Below are 12,238 nucleotides of genomic sequence, written 5' to 3'. Positions count from 1 at the left end.
GTATGTACCTGTTAATGTTCCTCATCTATTTCACCCATCCCCACACACACCCCTCCCCTCTGGCATGTGTTGTTCTCAGTATCTATGACTGTTTCTTTGTTTGTTTTTGTTTTATAAATTCTACATATAAGTGAAATCACTATTTGTCTGAACTATTTCACTAAGCATAATACCCTCCAGGTCCATCCATGTTGCTAATGGCAAATTTTCATTCTCTTTTATGGCTGTTATTTCATTGTATCTATGTAACACATTTTCTTCATTAGGTTGCTTCCATATATTGGCTGTTGTAAATAATGCTGCATTGAACATAGGGATGTACATGTCTTTTCAAAATAATGATTTTACTTTGCTCGGATAAATACCCAGGAGTGGTATTGCTGGGTCGTATGGTAGATCTATTTTTAATTTTTTGAGGAGCCTCCATACTGTTCTCCATAGTGGCTGCACCAATTTACATTCCCACAAATAGTGCATGAGGGTTCCCCTTTCTCCACATGCTTGAGAACTCTTGTTATTTGTTGTCTTTTTGATAATAGCCATTCTGACAGGTGTGAGGTGATAACTGTGGTTTTGGTTTGCATTTCCCTGGTGATAGTGATGTTGAACATCTATCTGCATGACTTTTGTGGGAAAATGTCTTCTCAGGTCCTTCAGGTCCTCTGTCCATTTTTATCTTTATTTTTATTTTTATTTTTGGCTATGCCATGTGGCATGCAGGATCTTAGTTCCCTGACCAAGGATCGAACCCATGCCCCCTGCAGTGGAAGCGTGGAGTCTTAACCACTGGACTACCAGTGACATCCCTGTATGAGTTCTTTTTATATTTGGATATTAACCACTTACCTGATACATCCTTTGCAAATATCTTCTCCCATTTAGTAGTTGGCCTTTTTATTTTGTTGGTAGTTTCCTTCACTGTGCAAAAGCACAAAAGCTTTTTAGGTTTATGTAGTCCCATTTGTTTATTTTTTTTTGTTTCTTTTACCTGAGAAGACAGAAGATATATATATACACACACACACACACACAAAACTGAGACCAATGGTAAAGAGCATCCTCCCTATGTTTTTTCTTCTAGAAACTTTATGGTTTCAGGTCTTACATTTTGAGTTTATATATGGTGTGAGAAAGTAGTCCAGTTTATTTTGCATGTAGCTGTCCAGTTTCCCAAATCATTTATTGAAGATGCTGTCTTTTCTGTTGTATATCCTTTATCATAGATTAATTGATGATAAAAGTGTGAGTTTGTTTCTGGGCTCTATTCTGTTCCATTGATCTGTGTGTGTTTTTATGCCAGTACCATTCTGTTTTGATTACTATACCTTTGTAGTATACTTTGAAATCAGGGATCATGTTACCTCTAGCTTCGTTCTTTCTCAAGATTGTTTTGGCCTTTTGGGGTCTTTGGTGTTTCCATACAAATTTTAGAATTATTCTAGTTCTGTGAAAAATAGCATTGGTATTTTGATAGGGATTGCATTGAATCTATAGATTGCCTTGGGGGGTATGGTCACTTTAACAATATTCTTCAATCCATGAGCACAGTACATCTTCACATTTGTTAGTGTCATCAATTTCTTTCATCAGTGAATACAGGTCTTTTACCTTCCTAGTCAGATTTATTCCTGGTATTCTTTTTGATGCAACTGTAAATGGAATTTCTCTTTCTGATAGTTGTTAGTGTATAGCAATGCAACAGATTTCTGTATATTAATTTTGTAACCTGCAACTTTACTGAATTCATTGATAAGTTCTAATAGTTTTTTGGTGGCATCTTTAGGATTATCTGTATACAGTATCATGTCATCTGCAGACAGTGAGAGCATTACTTCATCCTTTGAAATTTGAATTCCTCTTATTTTTTTTCTTGTCTGATTGTTGTGGCTAGGACCTACAATACTATGTTGAATAAAAGTGGTGAGAGTGGACATCCTTGTTTTGTTCCTGATCTTAGAGGAAATGCTTTCAGCTTTTTACCATATGATGTTACCTGTAGGCTTGTCACACATGGCTTTTATTATACTGAGGTATGTTCTCTTCTGTACCCACTTTGTCGATAATTTTTTTAAAATATTTTTGTATTTATTTTGGTGGCTCCAGGTCTTAGTTGTGGCATGCATGTGGGATCTAGTTCCCTGACCAAGGATCAAACCCGGGCCCCCTGCATTGGGAGCACAGAGTCTTACCCACTGGACCACAAGGGAAGTCCCTTTATGAGAATTTTTATCATAAATGGATTTTGAATTTTGTCAAAAGCTTTTCTGCATCTATTGAGATGATCATGATTTTTATTCAGTTAATATGGTGTATCACATTGATCGATTTGGGGATAAATCATCCTTGCATCCCTGGGTTAAATCCCACTTTTATCATGTTGTATGATCCTTTTAATGTATTGTTGAATTTGATTTGCTAATGTTTTCTTGAGGATTTTTGCATCTGTGTTTATCAATGATATTGGCCTGTAATTTTCTTATTTTCTTAATATCTTTGGTTTGGGTATCAGGGTGATCGTGGCCTTGTAGAATGAATTTGGAAGTGTTTCTTCCTCTGCAATTTTTGGAATTTGAGAAGGGTAGATGTTAACTCAATGTTTCGTAGAGTCAGCTGTAAAGCTGTCTGGTATTGGACTTTTGTTGGAAGTTTTTGGGGTTTTTTCTTTGTTTTGTTTTTTTGTTTTTATTACTGATTCAATTTCCATTACTGTTAGTCTGTTCATGTTTTCTCCTTCCTGAATCAGTCTTGGGAGATTGTACATTCCTAGGAATGTATCCATTTCTCCTAAGTTTTCCAGTTTATTGGCATATAAGTGTTCATAGTATTCTCATGATCTTATATTTCTGTGGCATTGGTTGCAACTTCTCTGTTTTCATTGCTGATTTTTACTTACTTGGACCTTCTCTCTTTTCCTTGATGTATCTGGCTAAAAGTTTATCAATTTTATTTATCTTTTCAAAGAATCAGCTGTTTCATTCCTTTTTTTTCTATTGTATTTTTAGTCTCTGTTTCATTTATTTCTGCTCTGATCTTTATTATTTCTTTCCTTCTACTTAACTTTGGGTTTTGTTTGTTCTTTTTCTACTTCCTTTAGGTATAAGGTTGTTTGGGTATAGGTATAAGATTTTTCTTGTTTTCTGAGGTTTACCTATAGGTATAGGTATACCTATAGGTATAGGTATAAGATTTTTCTTGTTTTCTGAGGTTTGTATTACTATAAACTTTCCTCTTAGAATGACTTTTGCTGTGTCCCATGGATTTTGGATCATTGTGTTTTCACTTGTCACCAGGTTTCTTTTTATTTCCTCCGATTTTTTTTCAGTGACCTATTGGTTGTTCAGTAGCATATTGTTTAGCCTCCATGTGTTTGTACTTTTTGCAGTTGTTTTTTTTCTTGTAATTAATTTCTAGTCTCATGGCATAATGGTTGGAAAAAATGCATCTGTTAAGTCCATCTGATCTAATGTGTCATTTAAGGCCAGTGTTTGTTGATTTTCTGTCTGGATGATCTGTCCATTGATGTAAGGAGAGAGGGGTGTTTAATTTAAAGTCCCCTACTATTGTGTTACTGTCAGTTTCTCCCTTTATGTCTGTTAAAATGTGCCATATATATTGAGGTGCTCCTATGTTGGGTGCATGTATACTTACAATTGTTATACATTTACAATTGTTATATCTTCTTGGATTTACAGTTGTTATATTTACAATTATTATACCTTCTTGGATTGATCCCTTGATCATTATGTAATGTCTTTCTTTGATTCTTGTTACAGTCTTTGTTTTAAAGTCTGTTTCGTCTGATATAAGTATTTCTGCCCTGGCTTTCTATTCATTTCCATTTATATGGAATACCTTTTCCCATCCCCTCACTTTCAGACTCTGTGTGTCTTTAGATCTAAAGTGAATCTCTTATAGGCAGCACATAAATTTGGGTCTTGTTTTCTGGTTGTTTTTGTAGTTCTTTTTGGTTCCTTTTTTTGTTCTCTTCCCTTGTGATTTGATTGGCGTGTTATATTTGGCTTTTGTGTTATATTTGGCTTCCTCTCTTGTGTATCTATTATAGATTTTTGGTTTGTGGTTGCCGTGAGGTTTATACATAACTATATATATATATATGATTAAGTTGATTATCTCAAGTTTGAACACATTTTAACAGCCCTGCATTTTCACTCCCCCATGTTTAATGTTTTTGACACCATATTTTACATTTTCTTGTTTTATGTATCCCTTAACTACTTGTGGATATAGGTGATTTTACTGCTTTTCCATATAACATTCCTAGTAGCTTCGTAAGTGATTGATCTACTACCTTGACTATATTTGCCTTTACCAATGAGATTTTTCTTTAGTAATTTTCACATTTCTAGTTGTGGTGTTTTCTTTTCCACTTAGAGAAGTACCTTTAACATTTCTTGTAGAACCAGTTTAGTGGTGCTGAACTCTTATCTTCAAATATGTTCCTTGCCTCTTTATTCTCCTGGGACCTCTATCATGAGAACGTTAATACACTTGATGTTGTCCCAGAGGTCTCTTAAACTGTCTTCACTTTTTTTTTTCTTTTTTCTGTTCAGCTTGGGTGATTTCCACTACTCTGACTTCCAGTTTGCTGGTCTGTTCCTTTGTATCATCTCGTCTCCTGTTGATTCCATCTAGTGTATTTTTTTTCAGTTACTGTATTCTTCAGATCTTTTTGAGTCGTCTTTATATTTTCTCTTTGTTAAACTTCTCACTGTGTTCATCCATTCTTCTGAGTTCATTGAGCATCTTTATTATTACTACCTTGAACTCTTTACTGGGTAGATTATCTCCACTTCATTTATCTCTTCCTCTGAGGTTTTATCTTTTTCCTTGTTTGGAACATATTCCTCTATTTCCTCTTTGCCTGATTTGCTGTTTTTATTTCTATGTATTAGGTAGGTCTGTTATGTTTCCCGATCTTGGAGAAGTGGCCTTATGTAGGAGATGTCCTGTGTGTCCCAGCAGCACACTGCCCTCCGGTCACCAGACCTATATTCTCTAGGGGTGCCCGCTCTGTGAACTTCTGGGATTTTCTGTTGTGGTGGAGCAGACTGCCGTGGGCATGCTTGTAGTCATGACTGGCCCCTGGTCCAGTTGGTCACAAGGACCTGCTTAGTGCACAGGCCACCAGCCACTGGTGGGCAGGGCTGATTCATGGGCAGCTGGCTTCAGGAGGTGGGGGGGGCGGTTCTAGGGCTGGTGCCAACTTGCTGGTGAGAAAACTGAGTCCTGGGATGGTTGCTTGCAGGCCCAGGTGTCCCAGAGCTGGTGTTAGACTGCCAGTGGTTGGGGCCAGGGCCTAGGGCTAGTGCTGGCCCACTGGTATGTGAGGCCAGACCCCAGGCTGCTGGCTGAGGGGCCCAAGGTGTCTCGGAGCTGGTGTCCAACACTGGTGAGTGAGACCAGGTCCAGGGCTAGTGCTGGTCTCACTAAACCCCCACTAAAGGGTGGAGCTGGGTCCTGGGGTCTCTGGTAGGGGCCCAGGGTTCTGGAGCTGGTATCAGCCCACTGGTGGTCAGGGCCAGGTCCTGACATGGCTGGCTTACGGGCTTTGGGGGCCCCACGAGTGGGTGGGGCCAGCTCTTGGGTTCTATGTTATGAGGGGCCAGGTCAGGGACCTTGGGGGCCTCAGGCAGGCCCACATCTGCTGTTGGTCTCCTGATGGGTAAAGCTGTGTCCCCATGCAGATAGCTGCTTGGCTTGGGGGGGCCCAAGGACTGGTGCCGACAAACTGGTGTGTGGGGTGGGGTCCTGGTGCTAATAATCTAGAAGGAGGATTCCAAAATGGCACTTGCCAGCACCAGTGTCCTTGTGATAGAATGAGGTCCCCAGAATGGCTGCTGCCAGCCATTAATGTTAACGATTTACTATTTGGTCATTCTTTGTATTTGATTGAGATTATTCTCAAAGCCCTATTTAAAATAGAACACACACAAAAACACACTTCCTATCACTCTTCCCTCCTCTAAGTTCCTCCATGGATTTTTTAACCAACTTTTTTTTCTGAGATAAAAGTCACCATTTTAAATTGTACAATTAAGTAGTTTTCAATATATTCTCAAAGTTATGGAACTATCACTACTTTTAATTCTGGAATGTTTTCATTGTCCCCAAAGAAACCCCATACTCATGAGCAGTCCTTTCCTACTTCCCTTCAAATCCCCAACGCTAGGTACCGACTATTATTTTTTCTCTATAGATTTCTCTATTCTGGACATTTCATATAAACTGGGCTTTATAATATGTGGTCTTTTTTGACTGGCTTCTTTCATTTGGCATGTTTGTTTTTTTGTTTATTTATTTTTGGCTGTGTCGGGTCTTCGTTGCAGCACATGTGCGTCTCTCTAGTTGCGGCACACGGGCTTCTCTCCAGTTGTGGCATGCGGGTTTTTTTCTCTCTATATTTGTGGCTTGCGGGCTCCAGGGTGCATGGGCTCTGTAGTTGTGGTGTGTGGGCTCCAGAGTGCATGGGCTCTGTAGTTTGCGGCAGGTGGGCTCTCTCATTGAGACGCGTGAGCTCAGTAGTTGTGGCACAAGGGCTTAGTTGCCCCACAGCATGTGGGATCTTAGTTCCCCATCCAGGGATCGAACCCGCATCCCCTGCATTGGAAGGCAGATTCTTTACCATTGGACCACCAGGGTAGTCCCAGTACTTCATTCCTTTTGATTGCCAGACTTGTGTGGATATACCATATTTCATTTACCCGTTCATCATTTGATGAACATTTGGATTGTTTCCACTTTGTCCTTGTTATGAATAATGCTGCTATGAACTTACAAGTTTTTATGTCAACATGTTTTTCAATTCTCTTGGGTATATATCTAGGAATGAAATTGCTGGGTCACATGGTAACTTTTTTTGAGTAACTACCAAACTCTTTTCCAAAATGTCTGTGCAGTGTCTGAGGATTTTGATTTCCTCATAGCCTCATAATTACTTGTTACCTGACTTTTAATTCTAGTCATCCTAGTTGGCATGAAGTGATATCTCATGGTTTTGATTGCATTTCTGTAATGATTAATGATGTTGAATATCTGCTCATGTGCTTGTTGGCCATTGATATAACTTTGGAAAAATTCATCTATGCAAATCCTTTGCTAATTTTTAAATTGACTTTTTGGCTTTTTATTATTGTTATAAGAGTTCTATATATATATATATATATATATATATATTCTGGATACTACTCCCTCATCAGATACATGATTTGCAAACATTTTCTCCCATCTTCACTTTCTTAATAGTGTCTTTTGAAGCACAAAAGTTTTTAATTTTGATGAAGCCCAATTTATCTTTTTTTTTTAATTGCTTATGTTTTGGGTGTATCTAAGAAATTACCTACCAAAATCACAAAGATACTTGTTCTAAGAGTTTTGCAATTTAGCTCTTTCATTTAGAACTTTGATCCATTTTGAGTTACTTTTGAATATGGTGTGAGGTAGGAGTCTAACTTCATTCTTTTACACGTGGATATTCAGTTGTCCAGCACCATTTGTTAAAAAGACTCCTCCATCATTAAGACTCCTCCATTATTTTGCACATTAAACATCTTGTTTATCTCCCTCCACTAGAATGTGAAATTGGAGTAGAAACATATGGGAAGTGATGTCAGGTTCGGAGTGTGGCATAGGATTTGGGGAGAGAGGTCAGGTGGAGGGTGGTAGACATGAAAGGATTGTGATCAGAATCTGTATTACAGGGACTTCCCTGGTGGCACAGTGGTTAAGAATCTGCCTGCAAATGCAGGGGACACGGGTTCAAGCTCTGGTCTGGGAAGATCCCACAAGCCGTGGAGCAGCTGAGCCCGAGGGCCACAACTACTGAGCCTGTGCTCTAGAGCCCGTGAGCCACAATTACTGAAGCCCACATGCCTAGAGCCTGTGCTCTGCAACAAGAGAAGCCACTGCAATGAGAATCCCACACACCATAACAAAGAATAGTCCCCACTCGCCGCAACTAGAGAAAGCCCGCACAAAGCAATGAAGACCCAACGCAGCCCCCCAAAAATGTTTTTAATAAAAAATTTTAAAAATTAAAGAAAAGAATCAGTATTACACAGTGGAGACAGAATTTAATGGGATAATCAGAGCTAGGAAGGAGAATCAAGGAAGTAGAGAATCATATACACAGATGCTCTAATAACCAGTGTCTTGAAACTGCAGGCGTATAATAGTTTTATCACCCAGCTACTTTGACAAGGCATAATGGGGCCTGCAGAATGCAGGCAAGTTATGAATTGCTTCTTTTGTTTGTTTGTTTTTTGGCCATGCTGTGCAGCTTGTGGGGTCTTAGTTCCCCAACCAGGGACTGAACCAAGCCCTGGCACTGAAAGCTCCAAGTCCTAACCATTGGACCACCAGGGAATTCCGATGAATTGTTTCTAGAGCTTGATATAACGGTAAAGAATATTATGAAGAATAAATTAATCAAAAGACATAGATAACTGATCTAAATAAGTGTTTTTATTATCTAAAAATCAATGAGAAGGGATTATATCCACATCAAGGATTTAGAATATATATATATATATATAAAATCATTAAGGTATTTTAAGCCTTTTGAAATTATAACCCAAGTGAGAACTAGCATTTTAGACAATAACTGGATATAGTAACAGAAGATGCGTTGAACTTAAGTTGTCAACTATTATTTCACCTGCGAATATCCTCCCCACTGAACACCCTCCTGCAACTGCACTCCACAGGGATCCAGTCAGAGCAGGCAGCAAGAAACTTGTGTGTAAGAATAAGATCCTTTGTCTCCAAATAGATGGAAGATAGTGTGTAAGTATGAAGGAAGTGGCATCCATAGTCTGTCTTAATTGGTAATAGGCCTGAGCAGACAGCTTTAATATCAGGTGAAAACATCTAAGGAGGTGGCCACATTCTCCTTAAAAAGCATAGCAGATTCAACTGAGGGGATGATTTTAAAAATTTATTACAAATATTTAGGGACTTCCCTGGTAGCACAGTGGTTGAGAATCCATCTGCCAACACAGGGGACACAGGTCCGATCCCTGGTCAGGGAGGATCCTGCATGCCATGGGTCAACTAGACCCGTGCACCACAACTACCTCTAGAGCCCACCAGTCACAACTACTGAAGCCCATGCACCTGGAGCCCATTCTCCATAACAGCAGAGGCCATCACAGTGAGAGGTTTGCACACCGCGGGCCCCCGGCAGCAACGAGGACCCAGCGCAGCCAATAATAAATAAATAAAAATAAATAAATAAATTTATTTTTAAAAAATTATTGCAAATATTTAGTATGATGTTCTACATATTTGCAGTGCCATTTTAGGAAACATGGTCTTCTGTTTTTGTTTTTCTTTAAACCTGAGAAGTTTTGACCGAAGCTCTCAGGTTTTAAATCTTAAACCAGGGTATTTACCTTTCCTTACTTTGTTATGACAAAGTGGCAATAACTTTCTATACCATCTCTTAACTCCTGTTGTATAACTTAACCTTTTTTTCCCCGAAAAACTCAAACTTTGATTTTTTAAATCTTTTTTGTGTAAGGAGGCAAAATGTACAAAATAAACTATTGATAATTTTGAATGTGAGCGTATGGAAACACAGAACATTACCTCGGGACAGAGACTGTGTCCTGGATTTTCAACTCCAAAGTTCAGTCAGTGTATCATCCCTAAAAAGACTGCAGCTGAAGTTTTTATCCTGTAGCGACTTTCTTCTTAAGAAGTGAGGCAGCTCTATGGGTTACATCCATGGTTCTCAAACTGCTTCATTTTGGAAAGCCAGGAGATCTTTCTAAAAATACTGATGTCTGTAGGAGGAGGAGTTCAATCAAAGCAACGTATCAGAGGGCAGACAGCAGAAGCAAGAACTACAATCCTGCACCTGTGAAACAAAAACCACATTCACAGAAAGATAGACAAGATGAAAAGGCAGAGGGCTATGTACCAGATGAAGGAACGAGATAAAACCCCAGAAAAACAACTAAATGAAATGGAGATAGGCAACCTTCCAGAAAAAGAATTCAGAATAATGATAGTGAAGATGATCTAGGACCTCAGAAAAATAATGGATGCAAAGATTGAGAAGATGCAATGTTTAACGAAGACCTAGAAGAATTAAACAACAAACAAACAGAGATGAACAATACAATAAATGAAATGAAAATTACACTAGGAGGAATCAATAGAATAACTGAGGCAGAAGAACGGATAAGTAACCTGGAAGACAGAATAGTGGAATTCACTGCTGTGGAACAGAATAAAGAAAAAAGAATGAAAAGAAGACAGCCTAAGAGACCTCTGGGACAACATTAAATGAAACAACATTCTCATTATAGGGGTCCCAGAAGGAGAAGAGACAGAGGAAGGACTAGAGAAAATATTTGAAGAGATTATAGTCGAAAACTTCCCTAACATGGGAAAGGAAATAGCCACCCAAGTCCAGGAAGCGCAGAGAGTCCCATACAGGATAAACCCAAAGAGAAACACACTGAGACACATAGTAATCAAATTGGCAAAAATTAAAGAAAGACAAAGAAAAATTATTGAAAGCAGCAAGGGAAAAATTACAAATAACATACAAGGGAACTCTCATAAGGTTAACAGCTGATTTCTCAGCAGAACTCTACAAGCCAGAAGGGAGTGGCATAATATACTTAAAGTGATGAAAGGGAAGAACATACAACCAAGATTATTCTAACTGGCAAGGATCTCATCCAGATTCAATGGAGAAACCAAAAGTTTTACAGACAAGCAAAAGCTAAGAGAATTCTGCACCGCCAACCAGCTCTACAAGAAATGCCAACAGAACTTCTCTAAGTGGGACACACAAGAGAAGAAAAGGACCTACAAAAACAAACCCAAACAATTAAGAAAATGGTAACAGGAACATACATATCGATAATTACCTTAAATGTGAATGGATTAAATGCTCCAAAGAAAAGACACAGGCTTGCTGAATGGATACAAAAACAAGACCCATATATATGCTGTCTACAGGAGACCCACTTCAGACCTAGGGACACATACAGACTGAAAGTGAGGGGAAGGAAAAAGATATTCCATGAAAATGGAAATCAAAAGAAAGCTGGAATAGCAATACTCATATCAGATAAAATAGACATTAAAATAAAGAATGTTACAAGAGACAAGGAAGGACACTACATAATGATCAAGGGATCAATCCAAGAAGAAGATATAACAATTATAAATATATATGCACCCAACATAGGAGCACCTCAATACGTAAGGCAACTGCTAACAGATATAAAAGAGGAAATCGACAGTAACACAATAATACTGGGGGACTTTAACACCTCACTCCAATGGACATCATCCAAAATGAAAATTAATAAGGACACAGAAGCTTTAAATGACACAATAGACCAGATAGATTTAATTGATATTTATAGGACATTCCATCCAAAAACAGCAGATTAGGGCTTCCCTGGTGGTGCAGTGGTTGAGAGTCTGCCTGCCGATGCAGGGGACATGGGTTCGTGCCCCAGTCTGGGAGGATCCCACATGCCGCGGAGTGGCTGGGCCTGTGAGCCATGGCCGCTGAGCCTGCGTGTCCGGAGCCTGTGCTCCGCAACGGGAGAGGCCACAGCTGTGAGAGGCCTGTGTACCACAAAAAACAAAAAACAGAAACAAAAACAAAAACAGCAGATTACACTTCCTTGTCAAGTGCACACGGAACATTCTCCAGGATAGATCACATCTTGGGTCACAAATCAAGCCTCAGTAAATTTAAGAAAATTAAAATCATATCAAAGCATCTTTTCTGACCACAACGCTATGAGATAGAAATGAATTACAGGGGAGAAAACGTAAAAAACACAAACACATGGAGGCTAAACAATACATTACTAAATAACCAAGAGATCACTGAAGATATCAAAGAAGACATCAAAAAATACCTAGAGACAAATGACAATGAAAACATGTCGATCCAAAACCTATGGGATGCAGCAAAAGCAGTTCTAAGAGGGAAGTTTATAGCTATACATGCCTACCTCAAGGAACAAGAAAAATCTCAAATAAACGATCTAACCTTACACCTAAAGGAACTAGAGAAAGAAGAACAAAGAAAACCTAAAGTTAGCTGAAGGAAAGAAATCATAAAGATCAGAGCAAAAATAAATGAAATAGAAACAAAGAAAACAATTAGCAAAGATCAATAAAACTAAAAGCTGGTTCTTTGAGAAGATAAACAAAATTGATAAACCATTTGCCAGACTCAACA

Source organism: Grampus griseus (genome assembly GCF_964374135.1).
Source record: "Grampus griseus genome assembly, chromosome: 5".
In the NCBI taxonomy this organism is placed as follows: domain Eukaryota; kingdom Metazoa; phylum Chordata; class Mammalia; order Artiodactyla; family Delphinidae; genus Grampus; species Grampus griseus.
The sequence above is the reverse complement of the archived record's forward strand: the minus strand, read 5'-3'. Positions refer to the sequence as shown.